We start from the raw sequence: 11,718 nt of genomic DNA, 5'->3' as shown, positions 1-11,718 counted from the left end.
CTTAAAACACACTCCACGGTCTATTGTTGCTCTGCAGTGGCACACCTCTCTATAAGGGGCTCCTGTGTTGTACGTGCCTCTGCTTAATTTTTGCACAACAAGCTACTTGTCGACTCCATTGTTCGGCAAAATGACTGTGTGCTATAAACACCAGTGACTGCATAACAATGTCTAATGAATTTGTTTCTAAAAGGAACTCATTGTTTATGTGCATGTTGACATCCAGCCTCTTTATGACGAGCCTCGTTTCCCAAAAAGAATATTGATACTTCACTTTCGTGCGAACCGTGGGAAATGAAAATTTCATCCAGAATAAAACATCGACAAATGGTTTCATCTGCTTCCTGTTAAAATATCTGTGCAATTATGTTTGAGACAAAATTGTCACTGCGAGAGAGAGCGAGGGGTTGGCGGTGTGTTACATAGCTAGATGTCTTTGAGATGCCTATCAAGTAGTGATGGTGAGATGAAGCCTCATGAGGCATTGAACCACTTGAGCCAATTGGTTCGAGAAAGGGTTCATTTCTCGAAGCTTCATGTGCACACGAAACCACCTACTGGCCAAGTGTATAATCACAGGCAGCTGTATCTGAACCACATAATGTGTGATGAATTGAATTTTTGTGTCTGTTAGAAATGACTATGAATTACAAAAAATGTATGACCAAATCATTTCTGTACATATGTGTTTAATAAATTTTTTGAATGTATTCTGTGTGTGTAAGTCTTCCCAAAATGGTAATATCATAATATGGCAGGTTGTGCAATGTTTTTCTGAAAATGGCATGGGTGTAATCAGGCAGAGGACAGTGAAAGTGCTTGTGGAACTAGGAAAAGGGCACAGATTATGCTTGTGAAACTTGGACAATGATGAGCCTCGCTGGCTCCATCCTATATCACCTATCCTACTCTCCTCCCTCTCCTAAATCTCTATCTCTCCCTAAACTCTCCATACTATCTCCAAACTATATAAACGCTGTCCAAACTCTAGTATCCAAACTCTCCAAACTATCCAAACTCTCAACTGACCGCAACTCTCCTTCAAAAACCCACATTTTGAATGGAGCCTATATAGGGGTCTATATAGCTGTAAAACCTCGCGCTAAATCTGAACCACTTCACGAAGTAATCACGTGGTACAGCCGGGCAGCGAGGCTTCGGACGTCATCATTTTTGGCTCCTCCCCTAAATGAAGCAAGCCTCGATACGCGCATCGCGGAAACGCCCCCTCCCCTACTCGGCACACGCTTCGAAGCCTCGAAACGGAACGTCACATCACTACTATCAAGCAACAGGCAGCAGTCTGAGACCAAACGTTGCTGTGTGTATGGTTAGTTCAACGTCAGAAACGGAATAAATTGTACCTATAATTATTATCTGAAATAAAATTGATTTGTTTGATTTTTGCAGCCTTAAAGTAGCCCTTTTATATGCTCACCAACAAAGAGGAAGGAGGTAATGGCTGAGAGAGTGGAGAGAGTTTTGAAAATGTTTACATCCTTTTTGGTGTTGCACATGCCAGCATAGCTCACAGATGCACTTGGGAAAGGATGAGGTGAATGAGGTATTCCATTGTTTTTTTTTGCATTTTGCAGTCTCACACTTGATGTTGTGACATTTGGAGCAAAGACCATGATCTTTTCCCAATCCCAAGCAGTTGCTTCCTGAGCCTAAGGTTGACAACAGGTTACTTAATTTAGCTAAACCCTCAACCTAATACTCTACTATGTTCTTTTCTTTGGCTAGTGTAAAGTTTCAACTGCACTTCCTGCAATCTTCAAAAGTGTCACATGATGTTGAAGTGACCTCCGGTGTTATGTCCAGGTTGGAGAGACCGTTGGAAGACCTTCTCACCAGGGTGGGGTGTCCGGCTGCTTTGTGGCCACCACGTCTCAGGTGAAATGGGGCTGGGGGAGTGCCTCTATCAGATCCCAGGTGTGGGACAGCTGGTATGCTCCCACATCCCTGTTTATTGTCTTGTCATGTTCTTATTTCCACTGCCTCCACTATCCATTTGTTTTTCCCTTTTTATAACCTTGGTGTTTTCCTTTTGTCGCATGGGTCAGCGCTCCAGATGTTTCTTTCTTTGGTGACCACTGAGCGGCCGTACACCCCAACGGACGCCACAGCAACATCACATGACACTTCTGAGGAAGAATGGGAAGGAAACAAACTTACACTAGAACATACTATCGACAGAGTCTGACAGCTCTGAAAGCATTTTGTATGACGTGCATCTGCACAATATCATAGCTTATGATTTCCGAAAATATACTATGTCAACTAGTAATATCAGCACAAGAACTGTTGAGGAATATTTAGATTATTTGGCTCTGTGCATGTCCTCGCACAGAGCAACACTGAACATAGGAGCTCAGCTTCGCGGCTGCCGTTACCTGTGCGCTTGCAGATATGCAAACCAGAACGTATCGACTCATAAATCGACCAGTCGACTGGGACTTTAACAGCCCTAGAGCCCACACATATCTTGTGTTCACTCTTTCTGTAATCATATATAAAATAAATGGATATCACCACTAACCCCACAATCGTCTCTGCTTGATGAGAACCGCATTAAGCTCTTTTATATGTTGTCAGATTCTTTTTATGTGTCTCAAGAAGTGTAGGAAAGGCAGAAGCGTGTGGCTAGAAGATAAGCGTTGACCTCCCAGGGCCAGGGCTGATGTGAAGGAGCTCTGTCAAAGAGCCAACCATGTGGGGAAGAAAGCTGCTCGTATTTCTAGGTCACAGAGACCATGTGAGTGTGCTCTGAGCTCCTTCAGCTGACTGAATGATTTATTACTGAGTCAAGAGTCAAGAAAAGGGAGAAAGGAGGAAAGCAACAAAATAAAATATGGAGGGAAATAAAGAAAATGGAAGAATGGGAAGGAAATGGGAATAAAGATATCTATTCATAAAAAGTGGCATTGAAAAAAAAAGTTTCCATGTGGTGCTGAGAATTTGGATAAATATTAAACAAAAGTCATTTTGTGAAGAATATGTGGAATTATGTCTATTTGAGAAGAATACTTAGTTTGTGTGTTTGTGTAAGAGTTTTTAAGATTTAAAATAAAATAAATATAAGAAAACAAACAAGAGTTAATTAAAAAAAGATATACTAAATAATACAAGTCTTATAGGCATGAGAAATATATATATTTTTTGACTGGCAGTCAAGTAGTGTGTGCAAAGCAGATGCCTCTCACTGAGTCCCACATCCACAGGAGGTGAGTAGCAATTACGGTTAAAATGCAAACGCTTAAAACAGAATATAGTATATGAAGCTCAAACTCAGCTTCTGATCCCTTTGACTGGCATCAACATTTTCTTTGTGGGTGGTTTTGAAAAAATGCCCAGAAATAAATAAGTTCCTCTCACTCTCCAACTTAAACTTGTCAAACTATAGCGAAGACCATGGAGAAAAAAAAAACACATTCATGCATGTAAACATATACAAACGTGTAAAGTCCAAAAAAAGAAAATGTAAACGCTCACATGTGAAATGTTGTGATTACATTGTCTGCATTAACAATCCTAAAAACATGGGAACATCTGTTATTGAACTGGTGATGCATGTACGTGGTGCATAATTACTCTGAGACAATAAACTGTCACTTCAACTCAAGTGTCAACACGCTGTGATATCACCCATAAAAATCAGGTCTGAGATTTGCAATGTGACCGGAGCCATGTTGACATTCACACGTGTCAACTGTCAACTGTCACCTGCAGCCAGGATTCCAACTGGTGTCCTTCATCATCCGTTTTTAAATGGGAACATAACGAAAGACGACCTGAAATGACCGGAAAAAATATTTACTGGCTTTATAAATCAGTGAGAGGTAGACTCATTTCCTGTAGGTTTCCATTCAGACAGAGTTCTTGTATCCAGCAGAGTTGCCCCCGGGTAGTTATTCAATATTCTCTTTCTACGTCCATTCTTGATATGGTTTATGCATCAACTTTACACCACTATGAAACATTTCCCTGACAATACATTTGGTTGGTAAATAAACCAAATGTGCATTAAGTGCTGCATAAGAGATTTCTAATATTGACTGACTGATTGAGTGATTCAGTCACTAATTCATTAATTCTTCACTGCTTTGAGGAATGTGGGAGGAGCTGGAGTCAGAGTTTGCCAGCCTATCACACAACAATTCCCACTCACATGTCCTCAAGTTGGGAGAATCCAGTCAAATTTAACGGGAATTTAAGAAAATATAATTACTGTATTGATACCTGTACCATATCACCTTGGAGTTCTGCTTGTGTGAAATGAGAAATGGAGAATAAGTGCACATTAACACTCTACAACAGTCATCACGTGTCTCACCTGCTGTGGAGAAGACATGTGTCTATCTTCTTCTTCTTAATGTGAGACAGGTGTACTCTAGCACCCTCTATTGATGCGCCGCCATGTTAAAGACAAGCCAATAAAACAGTTAAGAAGTTGGAGTGGTTCGACTAACACAGATGCAGTGAACAGGAAGGGGGCAGAGCCACCTCAGGTCCTTTGATGTCTGCAGTGACATGCCGCAGATGTTTTATCAAACAGTTGTGGCAAGTGCACTCTTTTATGCTGTTGTTTGCTGGAGGAGCAGCATTGCAGACAAAAACAGTTGACACCGAGACAAACTGGCGAAAAAGGCCAGTTATGTGCTCGGCAGGGATCTGGACCTGTGGTGGAGCAGCAGATGAGGAAGAAGCTGCATGCCATAATGGACAATGACAAACGCCCCCTCCACACGATCCTTGCAGCAGCCACAGTGAGAGGCTCATCTCACTTCACTGTCGGACTGAAAGGTTCAGGAGATCCTTTGTCCCCACAGCCATCAGGCTTTTTGACTATCTGTCTCTCTGTCTGTTTGTCTGTCTGTCATGAGGCAGACAGATTGACTCCAGTGACTTCATAAGATGATGGCTAAATGTCCAGGTTGATGCTCCAGTTTGATAAATAACACAGGTCTCAGCATCTAAGGCATTGAGACAGGTATTAAGAATCCAGCCTTCTATGCTCCTCCTCTGCCTTGATTGTTCCCTGTCTTTTTTCTTTCTCGGTGATGTGGACCATCCGTTGCCCTCTCATATCTCTCACTTTCCCTTTTAAATTCTCTCTCCAACCTGCAAATCCCTCACATATGAGCTCTTTTCTTCTTTAGTCTCTGTCTCTCTGACTTTCTTGATTTATTTTTTCTCTCTCTCTCTCACAGAAGTGCAGAGGTCACACTAGATTTAGGCAATTTGGGGCCATATGAAGGTGTGTATAGTATACATCATTTCGTCCCTATATATCCCTACACTTGACCTTCATGCATTGGAATTTTCCATTTGGAGAAAAACTGTTAGGTTCAATAATGAGTCCAAACATTAATGTTTCATCAAAATGTCAAGTCAACTTAAAGTAAAAAGACAAAACAAAAAACACAACTATGTTTCAACGTGTCTGTTTCCTTCAATTGTCTCATTTTCTGGTGTAGAAAACAATCATAAAGAATAGTCAAATGTTTGTGCAACTATGATATAACAAAAGATAAAACATATCTTTTTTTTTTTTTTTTACAAACCAAAGACTCGTCCAAAAGTCTTATTGCTTTGGAAATGACAGCCTGACTTATAACTGTCATGCACTTTAGTTCTTTACTGAGCATTCAACAGTTTGACATGGTCTTAAACCCGGCAAGAGCATTCATTCCTTCATCTCCCACCGCTTTATCGTCTAATATCTAAATGTTTTCAAGACCCACCAGTACATTTATTTATTATTTATGTTGGTGTTAATTCTGATCATGATATGCAGTTTGACAAATACATTAAGCCTCTTTCCCGTACTTGTTCCTTTTGACTATGAAACATTAAAAACTCTGATCTAAAGTATGGTATCTCACCCTGAAATGGAAATGATAATCCATATATCATCCCAGTTGGGCTACTGTAACAATCTTTTCACCTTGCACTGTAACACTTCCCTAAACCACTTCCAACTGATCCAAAATGCTGCTGCAAGGCTTTTTACCAGGTCCAGCCGGAGGCCCACAATACCCACATCCTACAAAAAGGACTATCTTACTCACTTCATTGCCTATTGATTAAATTCAGAATCAATTTTAAAATAATAATTTTCTCTTACAAAGCAAGTTCTGCAAGATTAGACACCTAAATACATTAGCAAACTTTAGAAAACTATCATTTCCAGTAATACATAAACAGGTCCCATGGTCAAATCTTGTACATTTAGAGTAGTGGCTCCAAAGCTTACTTTGGCAACATATTTTAAAACAAAATTAAGACTCACCTATTTATGTGTTATATAATCTGTCAATATGTTGTCATGTACATCCTGTTTTATTTTTTCCCCTCCCTTTGTGGGATTTTTCCCTGCATTGAGATTGCTAACCCCGCCCCTAATTGGTTTCACCTGTGTTCCCCTACCTCATGTATAAATAGTTCTCGTTTCACTCGTCTTGTGTCAGTTTGTTTTTGTATGTCTTGCTTCACAGTCCTGTTGTCAATGTTTTGGAGAATAGATTTTGATCCTCCGTGTGAGTGGTTTTTGTTGTACTCTTACTTTTTGTTTTACCCTACTTTGGAGGTTTGAGTCTTCCTTGTTGTCGTTAAAACCTTAACAATTTGTGAATTAAGAATTCAAAGGAATTATTGTGCAGGGAGCCCGGAGTCAGTAAATTAAAAGGCAGAAAAACAGAAGGCAGATAAACACCAGTCAAGATTAAAACATCTCTCTGTTTGACCATGTTCCCTTTTAAATTATATAATATATGTTTTAATTAGTTTTTAAGGCTTTATTGCCTTATAGTCTTCTCTTTTTCTTGTGAAGCACTTTGTGAATAATATCCCTCATTTGGGATTTTTGCATATTTTTCCGGCTTTTAATCCCTCATTTGACACTTATTTTCATCTTCTATATAGACATTCTGAAATTAACTTAAAACACATAATTTTAACGTGTCATTTCATTGCAGCATCCCAGACTGACCAGCGATCCTACTGCAATTTCTTCAGAAATTGCCTCCTCGAATTACTATTATTATTATTATTATTATTACTATTATTATTATTTTACTTTATGTTATGCTGTGTGATGCCTTTCTTTTGCAGCCAACACACCACCGCTCTTCTTTAGCTTCTGTCTGTATGGCCAGAGGCAATATTTAAGAAAGAAAAATTAGACACACTACAGAGAAGAAAAAGTAAGGTTTATAACTGGCAAGCACTGATAAGACACATCTGTGGGATTAAAGGAGTCTCTCAGGATACTAAATGAACACCCTCACCCTCATTAGTGGGGTTCGCCACAACAATCTTACACATATGCATACACAATATGTTCACTACACAATATTCACTGTCTCAATATTCAAAGACCAGTGTTTTCATACTTCATAACAGCATTTCATGCTCTTTTCAAATGACATTTGGACAACAATGATCTCACTATTAACAATATTCTGAAACAGGAATATTCCATTCCTATTCCCATTTACATGCTACAGAGCATGATCTGATTATGACTTGCTTCTATATTATTTCCACTGCTGACAAACCTCCAATTGGGCGTTATAATCTGATTAGTTTGTACACGTCTTCAAAAGGTGACTGAGATCGGAATATGCCACGTCTTAATTGGATTATTGCTTATTCAGTAGTTAAGACAGTCCACACTCAAATAATATTTTTATTCCTTACTCATTTCTTTGGGCCCTGTGATGGACTGGCGAACTGTCCAGGGTGTACCCCGCCTATCGCCCGATGTAGCTGAGATTGGCACAGCACCCCCTGCAACCCTCTGGTTGAGGATAAAGCGGTAGATGATGACTGACTGACTGACTCATTTCTTTGGATTTGTATGTATAGGTGTCTGATGCAAAGAAGAAGATGTGATCCTTAGATAGCAATAAAAAAAACAACCTTGCTCATTTAAATGCATTTGACAACGTGAAAATTTAAGAAAATGCATTGCCTTTTAGTCCAACAAATGCCCAAGCTCAAATAGTTCTTAAAAGGTTATGGAAAAGAAAGATAGCAGCAGTTGGTGAGACAAGCTCTTAGTAAGCCACTCAAAATTCTTTCCTGTCGAGCAGGAGAAAAATGCATTGAAAAGGAGAAAACATCTGCGTCCCACAGTAGGAATTTAAAGTACTGCTGAGCTGGCCATTTTTTCTCCTGGACAGACGGACATAATTTATGTGACAAGTCCTATCTTCACTTGATCTATTGCCAAGAAACTGGTCACACTAACTTACACCAAGAACATCCCTTCTTTGTGGAGTTTTTGAATTTGAAATGCATCCATCTGTCTCGTGCACTGCAAGAAAGACAACACTGGTGACCTCAACTGTCAAATGACCACATCTCACACTTAACCACATGCAAGTCAATCACTAATCAATAGCCTCATTATCAGCCCTGTTAGTTACATGTTTAGCACGTTGCTTCCAGTGATGAACAATTAGTTGCATCAAGACATTAAGTGAAGGGTTAAGGGGTTTATGCTGCTTATTATTTTACTCCAGCCATTAATTAGACTTGACTTTGACCCTAGCATTTGCTCTTTGCATCTGTAAACAACTCCACCCTGATCAATAGTTTAACATTTTGAAAAGGGCTCTTGCACACGTTCTTCCCCAGTGTTAGAAGGAAAGATCAATATCACTCTTGTATGTACATTAAATACTGTATATGGTTAAAGAAAGAGCTGTTTACCTTAACTCAAAATAACAGAGAGGTGTTGCAGACATAAAGTGAAGAAAATGATTATTTGAATGATTTCCAGAAAGCTTCAATCACTGTGAAGGGAGTGTAATTTAGCATAATCTTGCCGTTACTTTTTATCTTGCAAGTTGTACATTATATTTGCCTCCCACCATCAGAACATGCTCACAAGAACAATATCCTAATGTAACAATATTGAGCCTACGCCATTGCGGCCCCAGCCCTCTCAAACACTTTCCCTCCAAACATCTGCAACACAAACTCACTGAACTCATGCAAAACCCACCGATACAAGATTGCCTTCAACCCATGACATATTTTTGATTACTTTGCTTGTTATCATTATTATTATTATTATTATTATTATTATTATTATTATCCATCCATCCATCTTCTACCACTCTATCCTCTACATGATGGTCACAGGGGGCACTGGTACAAATCCCAGCTGACATAGGTGGAGTACACCCTGGACAGGTCGCCAGTCCATCACAGGGTCACACACAGCGACAAACCAACATTCACTCACACACTCACTCACACCTACAGTCAATTTACAGTATCCAATTTGCATCATCCCCAAATCTACATGTTGGAATGTGGGAGAGAACTGGAGAACCCGAAGAAAACCCAAGTATACACAGGGAAAACATACAAACTCCATGCAGAAAGGCACTTATTCTGTCCAGGTTTATGACACATGTATTTGTCATTAATAACATATGGTGCCATTAAATACTGTAAATGTTCTCACTACTCAACTAAATAGAGTATCCCCTCATTACTTTATAGAGGTTGCCAAAAGCCTTGCTAAAGCACAGGAATAACCAAATTGTGATTTTGTGCAAAGAGCTGAAGCTCACAGATGCAGAGCAAACCCCCTACCTGTATGTAGAGCTTCAAATTAGTGATTCACCAAAACTAGAACCTAACCATTTTTTTTAATCTCTTCACACTATATCCTGTGCCTCAAAACCTAGAATTACCTCTCTAACTGTATTGCAATCATGTTTCTGCTTTTCACTGCATCTTACAGTATTGTACAGTAAGTGCATGCTAAACCTAATAACATATATTAATGGCAACTACTTGACAGGGTCCTTTGATTACAGCTACTGTCACTCTACAGTCAGTAAAAACTAAGAAATGTGACTCAGTGCGCAATCACTTCAAACACAATTTCATGCTCTTTAAATCACAATTAAAATGAAGTTTGGAATACTTAGCTATTTTAGAAACACTAGCATTTTAAATAATTGAGGCTATCAGACAGCAATTATGTCTTTTAATGGTACACTTCAAGCTTTGAATTATATGTATTTGACTTGGCCACAAACTTTTCACCTCACATCATGTATTATGATGTTGCACTGGTTGTAAAGGTTCAGTGTGTAAGAAGTTGTCCCATCTAATTGTGAGACTGCAGATTGTAACAAATGGAAGACTCTTCTACTCACTGCTGACTTTCCCAAACATTTCCTCAAACTACATTAGCCTCTGCATATCAGAATGAGTGGTAAACTTCCAAATGAGAAAAGCACAGGCAACAGAAAAAACCCTCATACTTTGGGTCAGTATACTTCCATTTCAACCGAAAGATAATCCTAAATGATACACACTGGACCCTTAAATGAAAATAACATGGGCTGGCTTATTCCCTGTAGCCTGGATCACTGAAGTATTCCAGAATTCAAGGGTACATTTTTAAATTCAGAAGTGCTCATGAAGGAGAACCTACTCCATAGCGTTACCATTTTGGTAGCTCTTCATCTGTTCAGTCTTTATGGTTAGTTAGTGGCTAAACCACCACGGGGTACTGCATATGACAGTTTTTGCAGCTCAACAATGACCACAGACATTCAGCTAAGACAATGGTACATGGCTCCAGGACAAATCTCTTACTGTGCTTGAGTGGCCCAGCCAAAGCACAGCGTTAAACTCCTTAGAACATATCTAGCAATTTAGAGATAGCAGTTTATGTACATTTCCAAAGCAATCTAAGAATTCTGCCAATAACAAATGGGATGTTTTGTAAAGGCTATAAATGTGGATAAAATTACTTCCTCCAAAGAAGTGAATGCACTGTGAAAGTCACAATACATGAATGGTATGAGTCTCAGAAGGTTGTTGCAGAGCAAAAATAGAGCCCAAAGGACACAGGGCACAAAGGAATCAAAATTAGATTTATATTCATCAGGTAGGGAACCAACACAACTTCAAGTGAATGTTAATGCTCTTCTACTGTCAAAGTTTGACATTTTGTTGACCCATCCGACAACTCTAATCTCCTTCCAATGCAGCCTTTGTAACTGTATAAAATCAGACTATTTCCTATTTTGCTCCCTGTGGACAGGAGTCAAAATTCCTCGAAGGTTTGGTCACCTAATCAATCATAGTTGGAGGCATTTCCTGAAACAAATTAAACATTGATTTTGGGGAGACTGTGAGGCTTTTTGGTCAATTTTTGACAGAACCTTACCTTCATAGAAGTAGTATATTATAAATCTATAGCAGCTGGAAACCACATAATTTCATACAATAGTAAACAAATCTATGGTGTTGTGGAATTTGGGACCTCAAATGCGAAAATGGTCCTTAGGAAAGTTTGACACAGAGATTTGGATTGGTTGATATTGTCTTATACAAATAAAGAGGGGGTCATGGGGGAAAAAAGACAGGGTGGGTGAAGTAAGACCAGATGTCATTAACAAGTGATGCGTCTTAAACTTGCTAGCAAAGCATAAACACGTTTGAGAGAGGAATGGCAAAAGATAAATCTACATAAATGATTTGGCATCTATGAACATGTAATGTGCAGTATGTAACTGTGTTGGGCTCAGGTCTGGCTTTATTTATTAATATTGTTTCCCTTGGGTTTGGTAAGCTTCATATAGAAAAATGCAACCTGCACTGTACTCATTAACTCACACAACCTGCAAAAGCTATACTCGTACTTGTTTTAATGAACTGGATTTTTTAATATATAGG

Source organism: Solea solea, chromosome 10, assembly GCF_958295425.1.
Source record: "Solea solea chromosome 10, fSolSol10.1, whole genome shotgun sequence".
Lineage (NCBI taxonomy): Eukaryota > Metazoa > Chordata > Actinopteri > Pleuronectiformes > Soleidae > Solea > Solea solea.
Note: the sequence above shows the minus strand (reverse complement) of the source record.